General features: G+C 40.1%; 1 protein-coding gene across 4 annotated transcripts in view; it reads left to right on the forward strand.

Annotated features, from left to right (window-relative positions):
• The window catches only part of Rundc3b (RUN domain containing 3B), a 126,078-nt gene that overhangs the window by 106,203 nt on the left and 5,029 nt on the right, over positions 1–14,846 (forward strand). The gene's annotated exons all lie outside the window — the stretch shown is intronic.

Consider the following 14,846-nt stretch of genomic DNA (forward strand, 5'->3'; position numbering starts at 1 on the left):
AAAGCAACATTGCAGCACTCCAAGTGATTACAGTCTTAAAGGCAACGGAACAGCCTTGTTCCCCTGCTCAGCATGAGTTTAAAGTTGTGCTTCTTGATTCACACACATCAGCTGAGAAAGGAAAATATCCTTCTCTAGAATTCTCTCATTCACCTGACTTGTCCTCATATGTTCTTGCTATTTTTAGATGAGCCTGCTATCCCTGAGCAAAGCCTGTCTAGGTGTGGTTTAGTATGGAGGATTCTGGACCTGGAGGTCAAATGCAGTATTGTCAGTAGCCACTAATAATTGGTTACTGTGTGACACTGAGTGATGCTTCCTTCCCTTAACTCTCTCTTTTTGTATGTACAATACTGAGAGTAGGGCCTAAGGGTCAAATGCATCATCTTGTACTTAATAGCTTCTCAATGAGTATGAATAGTTGACATATTTTTCGCTAGTCTTATGTATGCCAATCTCACATTCCAAGATCTGCTCTCTGAGTCTTATAGAAAATTGACTTATCCTTCTGAGTATGTAATTCCAACTACTTCATTTAAACATATAGGTCTGGGTTTTCGGGATAGGGAGCGTTCTATAAATAATGTTTAAAACTAAGCAGACATTTGCATCATTTATGATAACCTACAGATTATGGGGGTGGCTAGGTCTCTTTAAATGAGTATTGTCACCTCTGTAGCTGGCCCTACAATGCAGTAGTTTTGGTGTTAGTAAGTTTCTCCTGCAAAAGGGGTACAATGGCCAAAGCTCTGTGAAATTATCCTACCAGCTAATCTAAAACTGTCTGAAAGAATTACAGGGATGGAAATGGAGAGGAGCCTCAGGAAAAGAAGGTCCAGCGACAGGCCCAAATTGGGATCCAGCTCAAGGGGAGGTCCCAAGGCCTGACACTATTACTGAGGCTATGGAGCACTCACAAAAAGGGACCTAGCATGACTGCCCTCCAGAAGACCCAACAAGCAGCTGAAAGAGTCAGATGCATATATTTGCACCCAACCAATGGGCAGAAGCTGCTGACCCCTGTTGTTGAATTAGGGAAGGCTAAAAGAAGCTGAGAAGAAGGGTTACCCTGTAGGAGAACTAGCAGTCTCAATTTATCTGGACTCCCAAGATCTCTCAGACACTGGACCACCAAACAGATAGCATACACCAGCTGATAGAAGGCCCCCAACACACATACAGTAGAGGACTTCTGGGTCTGTGTTCATTCAGAGATGATGCACCTAACTCTCAAGAGACTGGAGGCCCCAGGGAGTTTAGAAGCCAGGTGGGGTGGGGGGTGGGGGCATCCACGTGGAGACGGCGGTGTGTGTGTGTGTGTGTGTGTGTGTGTGTGTGTGTGTGTGTGTGTGTGTGTGTGAAGGGTGGATCGGGAAGGGGCTGGGGGGGGGTTGGGGAATGGAATGTGGAGTGTAAAAAATAAATTAATTTAAAAAAAAAAGAGAGAAGGCTCGGGACAAGTTGGGCTTAACAGTGCTTATTTAAGCTACTAGCAAATGTGTAAATCAGGCAGCACTGAGAACAAGTTCTGAGACCTACCCACTGCAGAGCACAAGTTCTCTAAAGGAAGCAGAAAGCAGAGCAAAAGCATCTTCTGGTGGCTGTCACAGAGGGAAGAGGCATGGCTCTTCTTTGGGGCTGATGTGACAAGTTGGCCCTTTGGGTTGGCTGAGTATTAGCTTGTTACTAAAACGTACAGGCCTAAGGTAGGTATAAGTGTGACTAGAAACCAACTTACACTTCGTTACTAGAAACCAAAAGAAGTAATGGCGCCTTGACTTATCTTATTTTTATATTTAATTTACATTTAGAAATTATATTTTTATATTAAGCTACTGGATAACTGGGTTAAGATCTGCAACCACAGAAGGACCCCTTACAGAACACATCTGAAATTTATTTCTATTAGTTATACTGTTTATTAAACTTTAAATATACTACTAGTTTATTTGTTAAATAGACATAGCAATATAAGCCATGCCAGATGTAAAATCTTTTTTTGTTTTTATTTCACACATGGCAATGTGGTAAAAATTGATAAAGCCAGGTGTGATGGTGCATGCCTTTAGTTCCAACACTTGAGAGGCAGAGGCAAAACACAGTAAAATCTCAATAAGAACTAAACATATTAGGTATATTTTCATAACACAGCAATGAGTGTTTAATTTTTGTTTCCTGTAAGTTTTATCTTAGGGTTTCCATTGTTGTGAAGAGATACTATGACCAAGGCAACTCTTGTAAAAGACAACATTTAATTGGAACTGGCTTACAGGTTCAGAGGTTTAGTCCATTATCATCATGGTGGGAATCATGGCAGTGTCCAGGCAGGCATGGCAGTGAAGAAGGAGCTGAGAATTCTACATCTAGATCCAAAGGCAGCAGAAGGAGACTGTGTACCACAGTGGCATACCTTGAGTATATGTGACACACAATGATAAACTTCCTCCACCGAGGCCACACCTCCTCCAATAAGGCCACACCCTATGTGCCACTCCCTGTGTCCAAGCATTTAAACACATAAATCTGTGGAGGCTGTAACTACTCAAACCAGCACAGTTTTGTTTTCCTATCCTTTTATACATGACGTTTACATCACCTGAGCTTCTAGATTTATCTGGTTAAAGCGTTATCTCCCTCACTCATTCTTATCCCAAAAGTTCACACTCATCAGCATCAGCTTTCAATTTTCCTCTTATTCTCTTTTTTAAACATTTGTTTATTTGTTACTTATTTACTTTGCATTTGTTTAGCTTGTATGGGTATATGTGTGGGAGTGAGTTCTCTCTTCCTGCCAGTCCGGTTTCCAGGCTTGGTGACAAGTACCTGTGCCTGCTGAGCCACACTCACCTGCCCTTCATAAGCTTTTTAATCCTTCATGTATCATTGGCTCTCAATTTGGCTGCCACTCAAATTGCAGTTCTGACAGCCTGACTTACTATGGTTTTCATGGTCTAAAGAGGTTTTTACGGCTTTTTTTTTCTCTTTTAAAATGTTTGTTTTTTAAACTTGTGTGTGTTGCGTGGGGGAATGTAATAGTATTTGAGAGCAGGTGTATAAGGAATCTGTGGGGTCAGATCCCCTGAGTTAAGGTGATTTATTGGGAGGCAGTCTACATAGATGCTGGGAACCAAACTCGGGGCGTCTGCAAGAGAGCTCCTACTTTACATGATTTAGGATTCTTCCCATGTGTGTTTTTTGAATATTTGTGGAATTATGATCTCTAAGGCACCAAGGCTCCAAAAATATTTCAGAACGTGTATGTTGAAACTTAACCTAAGTCATATGGATTGTCTTCTATCAAGTTTCCCCTGTATCCCTATGTTAATTAGAGTAGATTAAGAGTCTGTAGACACTCTGCTATAGCAAATGACAATTGTATTTTTTTATAAATGTAATTTTATTTTATTATATTTTGTGCACATTGTGTGCATGTGTGTCTGTGTGATCCCATGAAACTGGAGTTACAGACCGTTGTGAGCTGCCATGTGGATGCTGGGAACTGAACCTGGATCCTCTGGAAGAACAGCCAATGCTCTTTACAGCTGAGCATCTCTGCAGCCTCTACAGCTTTATTATTAAACATATCCCTATGGGAAAAGAAAGAGAAAATTAGCTTCTTTGTCTCCATGTGCATGTATGCCTGTGAATATTATGCACACAACTTCTTTCTTTTTCTTTGTGTTCTTTATTCTTCTCTCATACAATGCAGCCAACCACAGCCCCCTCTCCCTTCTCTCTTCCAAGTTCCTAGCCCCTGACCTTCCCTCTCCCCCAGATCCACCGCTCCTCCATTTTCCTTCAGAAAAGAGCAGGGATTTAGCTCAGTGGTAGAGCGCTTGCCTAGCAAGCACTAGGCCCTGGGTTCGGTCCTCAGCTCTGGGAAAAAAAAAAAAAAGAAAAAGAAAAGAGCAGGCCTCTCAGGGATATCAACCATACATAGTATAATAAGATACAATAAGAGTAGGCACAAACCCTCACATCAAGGCTAAACAAGGCAATCCAGTCGGAGGAAAGGTGTCCCAAGAGCAGGCAAAAGTGAGAGACAGCCCCATTCCCACTGTTAGAATTCCCACGAAACCCCCAGCTAAACAACTGCACTGTATATACAGAGGACCTAGTGCAGACCTATATATACATGCTCTGTCTTCAGTTTCTGTGAGCCACTATGGTCCTTGCTTAGTTGATTCTGTTGGCCATGTTCTTCTGGTGTCCTAACTTCTCTGCTCCTACAATGCTTCTTCCCCTTTTCTATGGGGTTCCTCAAGCTCCACCCAGTGTTTGACTTTCCCGGTGGCTTTCTTCATCTGCTCCCATCAGCTGCAAAAGGAAGCCTGTTGGATGACAACTAGGCCAGGTGCCAGTATACTTTTAGGTCTCTGGGCTATCCAGCTTCCATTTCCTGGCCCTCTAAGCAGTGTCAGGCACAGATGCCCTCTCATAGCTTGGGCCTCAAGTTAGATCAGTCATTGGTTAGCCATTCCCACAAGTTCTGAGCCACCATTGTCCCAATCCATCTTGCAGGCAGGACAGGTTATAATTCAAAGGTTTTGTGGCTTGGTTGATGTCCCAGTCCCACCACTGGAAGCCTTGCCTAGTTACAGAAGATGGCTTGTTCAAGTCCCATTTCCTCCATTATTAGGCCTCCCTCATAAGTACCAGGAAGTTTTCACTACACTAGGTTTCCATATAGTCCCTAAATGCCTACAACTGGAAAGTTGTCTCTCTATACCCTCTCCCTCCACCCCCCCTTCCCCCACTTGATCCCTCCTGTTCCCACCCCCATTTATTTCCAGGATACCTGGAAAATCTATTCTAGTTCCCTTCACAGGGAGATCCATGCTTCCCGCCTGGAGCCCTCCTGACACTTAGCCTCTCTGAGTCTGTGGCCTGCAGTGATCTTGCACAGACTTTCTCCCTGTGGATAATACTTACTTCCCTCTGTGTATCACACAATGACTACCAGATAATAGGAATTACTGACTTTAGAACATCTTTTAAGCAAAAATATACTATAAAATGATATCATTTGTTCTAATAATTGACTGAGATAAGACTACCAGTGACATATGATACCATTCTTATAAGTTTAAATTAAATTTAACATAGTGAAATTTATTAAACTACAGGTTTTTGTGTTGTCAGAAAATATGCTGTTTTGGGTTCTTATTTTTTTATATACTTAAACTACTTACTTTATAGACATTCTGTTCTGAGAAATAGCAATATATAGTTTGGGTATCTCTGTGGATACATTTCTTTTTTCTTTTCTTTATCTTTTTTCCTTTTTTTTTGGTGCAGGGAAACTTTATTAGATATTTTCTTTATATACATTTCAAATTTCAAATGCTATCCCAAAAGTTTCCTATACCCTCCCCGCCCCACCCACTCCCACTTCTTGGCCCTGGCATTCCCCTGTACTGGGGCATATAAAGTTTGCAAGACCAAGGGGCCTCTCTTTCCAGTGATGGCCGACTAGGCCATCTTCTGATACATAATGCAGCTAGAGTCAAGAGCTCCGGGGTACTGCTTAGTTCATAATGTTGTTCCACCTATAGGGTTGCAGATCCCTTTAGCTCCTTGGGTGCTTTCTCTAGCTTCTCCATTGGGGGTCCTGTGTTCCATCTTATAGATGACTGTGAGACTCCACTTCTGTATTTGCCAGGCACTGGCATAGCCTCATATGAGACAGCTATACCAGGGTTCCTTCATCAAAATCTTGCTGGCATATGCAATAGTGACTGGGTTTGGTGGCTGATTATGGGATGGACCCCCGGGTGGGGTAGTCTCTGAATGGTCCATCCTTTCGTCTCAACTCCAAACTTTTTCTCTGTAACTCCTTCCCTGGGTATTCTCTTCCCTATCCTAAGAAGGAATGAAGTATCCACATGTTGGTCTTCCTTCTTCTTGATTTTCTTGTGTTTTGCAAGTTGTTTCTTCAGTGTTCTATGTTTCTGGGCTAATATCCACTTATCAGTGAGTATATATCTGATGACTTCTTTTTTTTTTTTTTTTTTTGGTTTTTCGAGACAGGGTTTCTCTGTGTATCCCTGGCTGTCCTGGAACTCACTCTGTAGACCAGGCTGGCCTCAAACTCAGAAATCCTCCTGCCTCTGCCTCCCAAGTGCTGGGGTTAAAGGCATGTGACACCACTGCCCGGCTTATCTGATGACTTCTTTTGTGATTGGGTTATCTGACTAAGGATGATATCCTCCAGATACATCCATTTGTCCAAGAATTTCATAAATACATTGGTTTTAATAGCTGAGTAGTACTCCATTGTGTAAATGTACCACATTTTCTGTATCCATTCCTCTGTTGAGGGACATCTAGGTTGTTTCCAGCTTCAGGATATTATAAATAAGGCTGCTATGAACATAGTGGAGCATGTGTCCTTATTACCAGTTGGAACTTCTTCTGGGTATATGCCCAGCAGAGGTATTGCTAGATATACTAGTAGTAGTATGTACAATTTTCTGAGGAACTGCCAGACTGATTTCCAGAGTGGTTGTACAAGCTTGCAATCCCACCAACAATGGAGGAGTGTTCCTCTTTCTCCACATCCTCGTCAGCATCTGCTGTCACCTGAATTTTTGATCTTAGCCATTCTGACTGGTGTGAGGTGGAATCTCAGGGTTGTTTTGATTTGCATTTCCCTGATGATTAAGGATGTTGAACATTTTTTCAGGTGCTTCTCAGCCATTTGGTATTCCTCAGGTGAGAATTCTTTGTTTAGCTATGAACCCCATTTTTTAATGGGGTTATTTGAATTTCTGGAGTCTAGCTTCTTGAGCTATTTGTACATATTGGATATTAGTCCCCTATCAGATGTAGAATTGGTAAAGATCCTTTCCCAAACTGTTGGTGGCCTTTTTGTATTATTGACAGTGCCTTTTGCCTTATAGAAGCTTTGCAATTTTATGAAGTCCCATTGGTCAAGTCTTGATCTTCTAGTACAAGCCATTGCTGTTCTGTTTAGGAATTTTTCCCCTGTGCCCATATCTTCAAGGCTTTTCCCCCACTTTCTCCTCTATTAATTTCAGTGTCTCTGGTTTTAGGTGGAGGTCTTTGATCCACTTAGACTTGATCTTTGTACAAAAGAGATAAGAATGGGTAAATTTGCATTCTTCTACGTGATAACTGCCAGTTATGCAAGCACCATTTGTTGAAAATGCTGACTTTTTTCCACTGGATGGTTTTAGCTCGCATGTCAAAGATCAGGTGACCATAGATGTATGGATTCATTTCTCGGTCTTCAATGTTATTCCATTGACCTACATGTCTGTCACTGTACTAGTTCCATGCAGTTTTTATCACAATTGCTCAGTAGTACAGCTTAATGTCAGGCATGGTGATTCCACTAGAGGTTCTTCTATTGTTGAGAATAGTTTTTGCTATCTTAGTTTTTTTATTATTCCAGATGAATTTGCAAATTGCCCTTTCTATCTCAGTGAAGAATTGAATTGTAATTTTGATGGGGGTTGCATTGAATCTGTAGATTGCTTTCAGCAGGATAGCCATTTTTAATATATTAATCCTGCCAATCCATGACCATGGGAGATCTATCCATCTTCTGAGATCTTCTTTAATTTCTTTCTTCAGAGACTTGAAGTTCTTATCATACAGATTTTCACTTCCTTAGTTATAGTCACACCAAGGTATTATATATTATTTGTGACTATTGTGAATGGTGTTGTTTCCCTAATTTCTTTCTCAGTCTGTTTATTCTTTGTGTAGAGAGAGGCCATTGATTTGTTTGAGTTAATTTTATATCCAGCTACTGCACTGAAGTTGTTTATCAGGTTTAGGAGTTTTCTGGTGGAATTTTTGGGGTCACTTCTGTATACTGTCATATCATCTGCAAATAGTGATATTTTGACTTCTTCCTTTCCAAGTTGTATCCCCTTGATCTCCTTTGGTTGTTGAATTGCTCTGGCTAAAACTTCAAGTACTATATTGAATAGGTAGGGAGAAAGTGGGCAGCCTTGTCTAGTCCCTGATTTTAGTGGGATTGCTTCGAGATTGCCCTGGTTAGCTGTAGATTGCCTTTATCATGTTTAGGTATGGGCCTTGAATTCCTGATCTTTCCAAGACTTGTATCATGAAGGGGTGTTGGATTTTGTCAAATGCTTTCTCAGCATCTAACGAGATGATCATGTGGTTTTTGTCTTTGAGTTTGTTTATATAGTGGATTACGTTGATGGATTTCCGTATATTAAACCATCCCTGCATCCCTGGGATGAAGCCTACTTGGTCAGGATGGATGATCGTTTTAATGTGTTCTTGGATTCGGTTTGCAAGGATTTTTATTGAGTATTTTTGCATCGATATTCATAAGGGAAATTGGTCTGAAGTTCTCTTTCCTTGTTGGATCTTTGTGTGGTTTAGGTATCAGAGTAATTCTGGCTTCATAGAATGAATTGGGTAGAGTACCTTCTGTTTCGGTTTTGTGGAATAGTTTGAGAAGAGTTGGAATTAGGTCTTCTTTGAAGGTCTGATAGAACTCTGCTCTAAACCCATATGTTCCTGGGATTTTTTTTTGTTTGTTTGTTTGGTTGGGAGACTATTGATGACTGCTTCTATTTCTTTAGGGGAAATGGGACTGTTTAGATCGTTAATCTGATCCTGATTTAACTTTGGTACCTGGTATCTGTCTAGGAAGTTGTCCATTTCATCCAGGTTTTCTACTTTTGTTGAGTATAGCCTTTTGTAGTAGGATCTGATGATGTTTTGGATTTCCTCAGGTTCTGTTGTTATGTCTCCTTTTTTCAGTTCTGATTTTGTTAATTAGGATATTGCCCCTGTGCCCTCTAGTTAGTCTGACAAACGGTTTATCTATCTTGTTGATTTTCTCAAAGAACCAGCTCCTGGTTTGGTTGATTCTTTGAATAGTTCTTTTTGTTTCCACTTGGTTGATTTCAGCCCTGAGTTTGATTATTTCCTGCCGTCTATGCCTCTTGGGTGAATTTGCTTCGTTTAGTTTTAGGGCTTCTAGGTGTGCTGTCAGGCTGCTAGTGTATGCTCTCTCTAGTTTCTTTTTGGAGGCACTCAGGGCTATGAGTTTTCCTCTTAGGACTGCCTTCATGTGTCCCATAAGTTTGGGTATGTTGTGGCTTCATTTTCATTAAACCCTAAAAAGTCTTTAATTTCTTTATTTATTTCTTCCTTGACCAAGGAATCCTTGAGTAGAGTGTTGTTCAGTTTCCACGTGAATTTTGGCTTTCTATTATTTATGTTGTTATTGAAGTTCAACCTTAGTCCGTGGTGATCAGATAGCATGCATGGGATAATTTCAATATTTTTGTATCTGTGGAGGCCTGTTTTGTGACCAATTATATGGTCAATTTTGGAGGAGGTACCATGTGGCGCTGAGAAGAAGGTATATCCTTTTGTTTTAGGATAAAATGTTCTGTAGATATCTATTAAATCCATTTATTTCATAACTTCTGTTAGTGTCCATGTGTCTCTGTTTAGTTTCTGTTTCCAGGATCTGTCCATTGGTGAGAGTGGTGTGTGGAATTCTCCCACTATTATTGTGTGAAGTGCAATGTGTGCTTTAAGCTTTACTAACGTTTCTTTAATGAATGGGGTTGCCCTTGTATTTGGAGCATAGATATTTAGAATTGAGAGATCATCTTGGTAGATTTTACCTTTGATGAGTATGAAGTGCCCCTCCTTGTCTTTTTTGATAACTTTGGGTTGGAAGTTGTTGTGTCCGGCCAGCGGCTCACATGTCTGGATTCTAGTCTGGAAAGGCATCTTAGAAACCTGGAAGAGAAGAGGGGACTAGGTGGCACGAGATAAAGACGGAACCAAGACAAGGCTCTGCTCAAGTTTCAATTTTACTATTCCGACACTCAGTTATGAAGGAGGGGGAGAGGCCCAATTCCCGCCAAATAACCTTGGAGTAAGATTGCAGCTGAACACATGATGGCTTCGGAACAGCAAAGTGGCAGGTTCCAGCAGTGGGCATGGCAGAACGATGGAGCAGCAAGCTCCACCTCTGAGCAAGCAGGTTTCAGGCTGGGGAGGGGAGGCTACAGGAAGTCGATTTTATTCGATATTAGAATGGCTACTCCAGCTTGTTTCTTCAGACCATTTGCTTGGAAAATTGTTTTCCAGCCTTTTACTCTGAGGTAGTGTCTGTCTTTATCCTTGAGGTGGGTTTCCTGTAAGGAGCAAAATGTTGGGTCCTGTTTGTGTAGCCAGTCTGTATGTCTTTTTACTGGGGAATTGAGCCCATTGATGTTAAGAGATATTAAAGAAAAGTAATTGTTGCTTCCTGTTATTTTTGTTGTTAGAGTTGGGATTTTGTTCTTGTGGCTGTCTTCTTTTAGGTTTGTTAAAGGATTACTTTCTTGCTTTTTCTAGGGTGTAGTTTCCGACCTTGTGTTGGTGTTTTATCTTTATTATCCTTTGAAGGGCTAGGTTTGTGGAAAGATTTTGTGTGAATTTGAATTTGTCATAGAATACTTTGGTTTCTCCATCTATGGAGAATCTATTCTCAATCTATGGTAATTGAAAGTTTGGCTGAGTATAGTAGCCTGGGCTGGCATTAGTGTTCTCTTAGGGTCTGCATAACATCTGTCCAGGCTCTTCTGGCTTCCATAGTCTCTGGTGAAAAGTCTGATGTAATTCTAATAGGCCTGCCTTTATATGTTACTTGACCTTTTCCCCTTACTGCTTTTAATATTCTGTCTTTATTTAGTGCATTTGTTGTTTTGATTATTATGTGTTGGGAGGAATTTCTTTTCTGGTCCAGTCTATTTGGAGTTCTGTAGGCTTCTTATATGTTCATGAGCATCTCTTTCTTTAGGTTTAGGAAGTTTTTTTTTCTTTTCTATAATTTTGTTGAAGATATTTGCTGGCCCTTTTAGTTGAAAATCTTTATTCTCTACTCCTATTATCCATAGGTTTGGTCTTCTCATTGTGTCCTGTATTTCTTGGATGTTTTAAGTTAGGACCTTTTTGCATTTTGCATTTTCTTTGATTGTTGTGCCCATGTTCTCTATGGAATCTTCTGCACCTGAGATTCTCTCTTCCATCTCTTGTATTCTGCTGATGATGCTCGCATCTATGGTTCCAGATTTCTTTCCTAGGGTTTCTATCTCCAGCGTTGTCTCCTTTTGGGTTTTCTTTATTGTTTCTACTTCCCTTTTTAGGTCTTGGGTGGTTTTGTTCAATTCCATCACCTGTTTGGTTGTGTTTTCCTGTATTTCTTTAAAGAATTCTCCCTGTTTAGCAGTGTTTTCCTGGATTTCTTTAAGTGAATTATTAATGCCCTTCTTAAAGTCCTCTACCCGCATCATGAGATATGATTTTAAATCTGAATCTTGCTTTTTGGGTGTGTTGGGATATCCAGGACTGGCTGAGGTGAGAGTGCTGTGTTCTGATGATGGTGAGTGGTCCTGGTTTCTGTTAGGAAGATTCTTACGTTTGCCTTTCGCCATCTGGTAATCTCTGGAGTTATATGTTATAGTTGTCTCTGGTTGGAACTTGTTCCTCCTGTGATTCTTTTAGCCTCTGTCAGCAGACCTGGGAGTCTAGCTGTCTCTTGATTCTCAGTGGTCAGAACACTCTCTGCAGACAAGCTCTCCTCTTGCAGGGAAGGTGCACAGATATCTGGCATTCAGACCTGCCACCTGGCTGAAGATGAAGGCACGAAACAGGAACTGTCCCACAAGATGTGTTGTCTCTGCAGTCTGCACGCTCACCTGCACAGACTAGTCTCCAAGGGACACGGAACACAAGATCGCTCTCTCATCTGCTCCTGTGGTCAGAGCCCTCTGGGGTAGACACCTCTCCTCTGGCGTGGAAGGTGCCTGGATGTCTGGAGCCCAAAACGGGGTCTGTCCCAGAAGCTGTGTTGCTTCTGCTTGTCCCAGAAGCTCCACACTCTCACCTGTGCAGACTAGTCTCTGAGGGACCCAGGACCCAAGATGTCTCCCTTACCTGCTCCAGCAGAGCCCTCCTGGGGGGACACCTCTCCTCTGGCAGGGAAAGCTCCTGGATGTCTGGAGCCTGAAACTGGGTCTGCCCCAGAAGCTGTGTAGCTTCTGTAGTCCACACTCTCACCTGAGCAGACTAGTCTCTGAAGGATCTGGGACCCAAGATGGCTCCCTTCTTATTACCCATTTCTAATGTTCATTCTCATTCCCCCACCTCCTCTCGCTCTCCCATTTTCTCTGCTCCTCTCAGGTCCCTCTCTCCCTGTCTTTCCTCAGTGGATACATTTCAATCCCATGATGTTATTGTGTCTAGGATTCTCAGGACTTAGCTTTGACTTTTTAATGAGACAGCTCCTATAGACAGCTTACTACAAACCTACAAATATTTATGAGAATGAGTCTTAATGGAAATCAGGTAGGATTATATAATCTAAACCCTATTCTTTAATATCTGAAGCTGGTCTCTTTTCTGTTAGTAGGCTTGTCTTCATCTTCAATAAGGGAGGTGGAGTGTATCATAAGGTCTTATTATTAAAGTGTTTAATTTCAGGATGAAATATTTGTTTTTGTTTTAAAACATCGTTGCTTCCAAATTCTGTTTCTACTTTCATTTCATTTGATTAAGTAGAAACGTTGGACTCAAGGATTGTTGCTAACTGTGAAAAACTAAAGAAAAGGTTTAGCCTCAATTTGGATTTTCAAGTGTCCTTCTGGACCTGAGCTATGTGGGAAGCTCACACAGCAGTTATCCTTGGGATCTCTTTCAACACTTTCTCCCTCTAGTAAGCTGCAGTCCTGGAAGCTATTGTAATATACCACAGGATTCAATAAATTTCTGCGTTTTGATTATGAGTATCTTGTTTTTAAATGTTTCTTCATATAATATTTAAATTAAAAATATTAACACATTTTTTATGATGAAAAAGTGTCAGAAACTCAATTCACCAGTTTAAAAGCAAGAATTCTACAAATTGAACATAGAAAATAATTTGTGATGAAATGTCTAAAATTATTCAGTAGTGTCCTGTGTTCTAAGGCTAGGAAAATGGCTTAGTGGATAAAAGTACTTGGTCTGTAAGCCTGAGGGCCTAAGTTTGGATCTCTAGCACCCATGTTGAAAACTGGACATGGTTGCTTATATCTGTAACCCTAAGGATAGGGTGGGGAGGGATTTCAAGAGTCGGTTTCTCTGAAAAAGCAAGCCCCCATTTCAGAGAGAAAGCTGGTCTCTACTAGTAAGGTGGAGAGGTCTATAGAAAAACATATGTGAAGGCCTACTCTGGTGCCTATTTGTGCACAGGTACAGACACACACATACACACACACCAAAAGCCCATGTTTTTACTGTCCTCTAAAACTAAGGATAAACGATTTTAATGAAAACCAAGTGAAATTTACAAGAACAGAATAATTGAATATAGTTCTCAGGATCTGTTTCAGCAAATGAAACTGCTCTTTGAGGAGATTTAATAAAACAAGAAGGCAGATCTTTCCTTCTGATGCTAGCGTGGAGGTGAAGTAGCTGGGAAAACAGGTCAGTCCAAGGCCCAATGGCTATGTGACCTTTCAACAAAGTTAAAGAGGTAATGGTCTAATTTCCTAAGGTACTTTCAAATATTGAGTAAGTTTTATATGTGTATATATACTTATATACATGTGAGTCATATATGTTTATAATTTAAATGGATAGCACTATGTTTTAGCATGTACCAAGTGCATTATAATTATTGGGTTTCACTTTATTGTATAGCATATAGCTCATTAAGTATATGCTTTATCAAAATTGAACTGATTTAAAATAAAGGGTTTTTATATACAAACATTTGAGAAGCTATAAATTGAGAGTACTGTTTGCACTGTTAGTAAAGGCATTCTGCCATTTCATTTTGCATTTCAGAGACACACAAAGTGGATTCCTGATAAATGTATTCTATCACTGTGGAAGCCTATAAAATTTTACCTTAATAATATTGATGGGAAATAAATACCAACTAATTTAAAGTAATTACTATTTTAGTAAACTTATTTATCTCTGCTTTTTGTTGTTATGGTTTAGTTATTATTAATATAATTTTCAAATTGTTATTATTAAAATACAATCTACTTTTTAGTAAAGAAATATTTTTCCATTTCCTCCTCATTTTAGTTAGGAGTCCAGGCTAGCACAAGACAATATCTGGGCATAAGTATTCAAAACTTTTTCCATGAGACAGGATGTCACTGTGTAGCTCTAGGTGGACCTGCTATATAAAACAAGCTGGCCTTGAGCTCACAGAAATCCACTTGCTTCTGCCTCCCAAGTGCAGAGATTAAAGGCAATGCACCACTAAACCCAGCATTTTGAAGCATTTTTAATGTATGTACCTTTGCAGATCTGAGACCAGGTCTACCCATGTTATACATATGCAGACAACCATGAAGGAGATCATTTGCTTCATGTGTGCTTTCTTGTAAATATTATTATAAAATATGTATCTGTGGATTTATGTAGGATCTGAATATCTAATGAAAGACATTCAGCTTGAAAAGCCTACTTTCCTTTGTCTACTGCCACTTTTATCATTAAATGATGATCAACTCCAATTTTCATGAAGTGCAAAGGACACCAAACCTGAATATATCTTTTTATTAGCCTTATCCTGAAAACCGGATTTGAGGAGAGATTAATAGTAAGCGTTTGTTAACCTTTTACTTCTAACTGAAATATCCTCTGATATAATTAATCTAAGCAATTAGCATAATACAAAAGGTCTTAAAACAGGGAAGGGGATTAATTATCTTGATGGTATATTAATATAATAAATATTTATTAGTCTAAAATTTAAAACTTTTACATTATAGTGATTTATAATTGTTTTTGTTGAATATCAGCTGTCAGTGAGTATTTCAAGGCACTAAGGA

The sequence above is a fragment of the Mus caroli genome, unplaced genomic scaffold (genome assembly GCF_978045245.1).
Source record: "Mus caroli unplaced genomic scaffold, Mus_caroli_1 scaffold_4, whole genome shotgun sequence".
Lineage (NCBI taxonomy): Eukaryota > Metazoa > Chordata > Mammalia > Rodentia > Muridae > Mus > Mus caroli.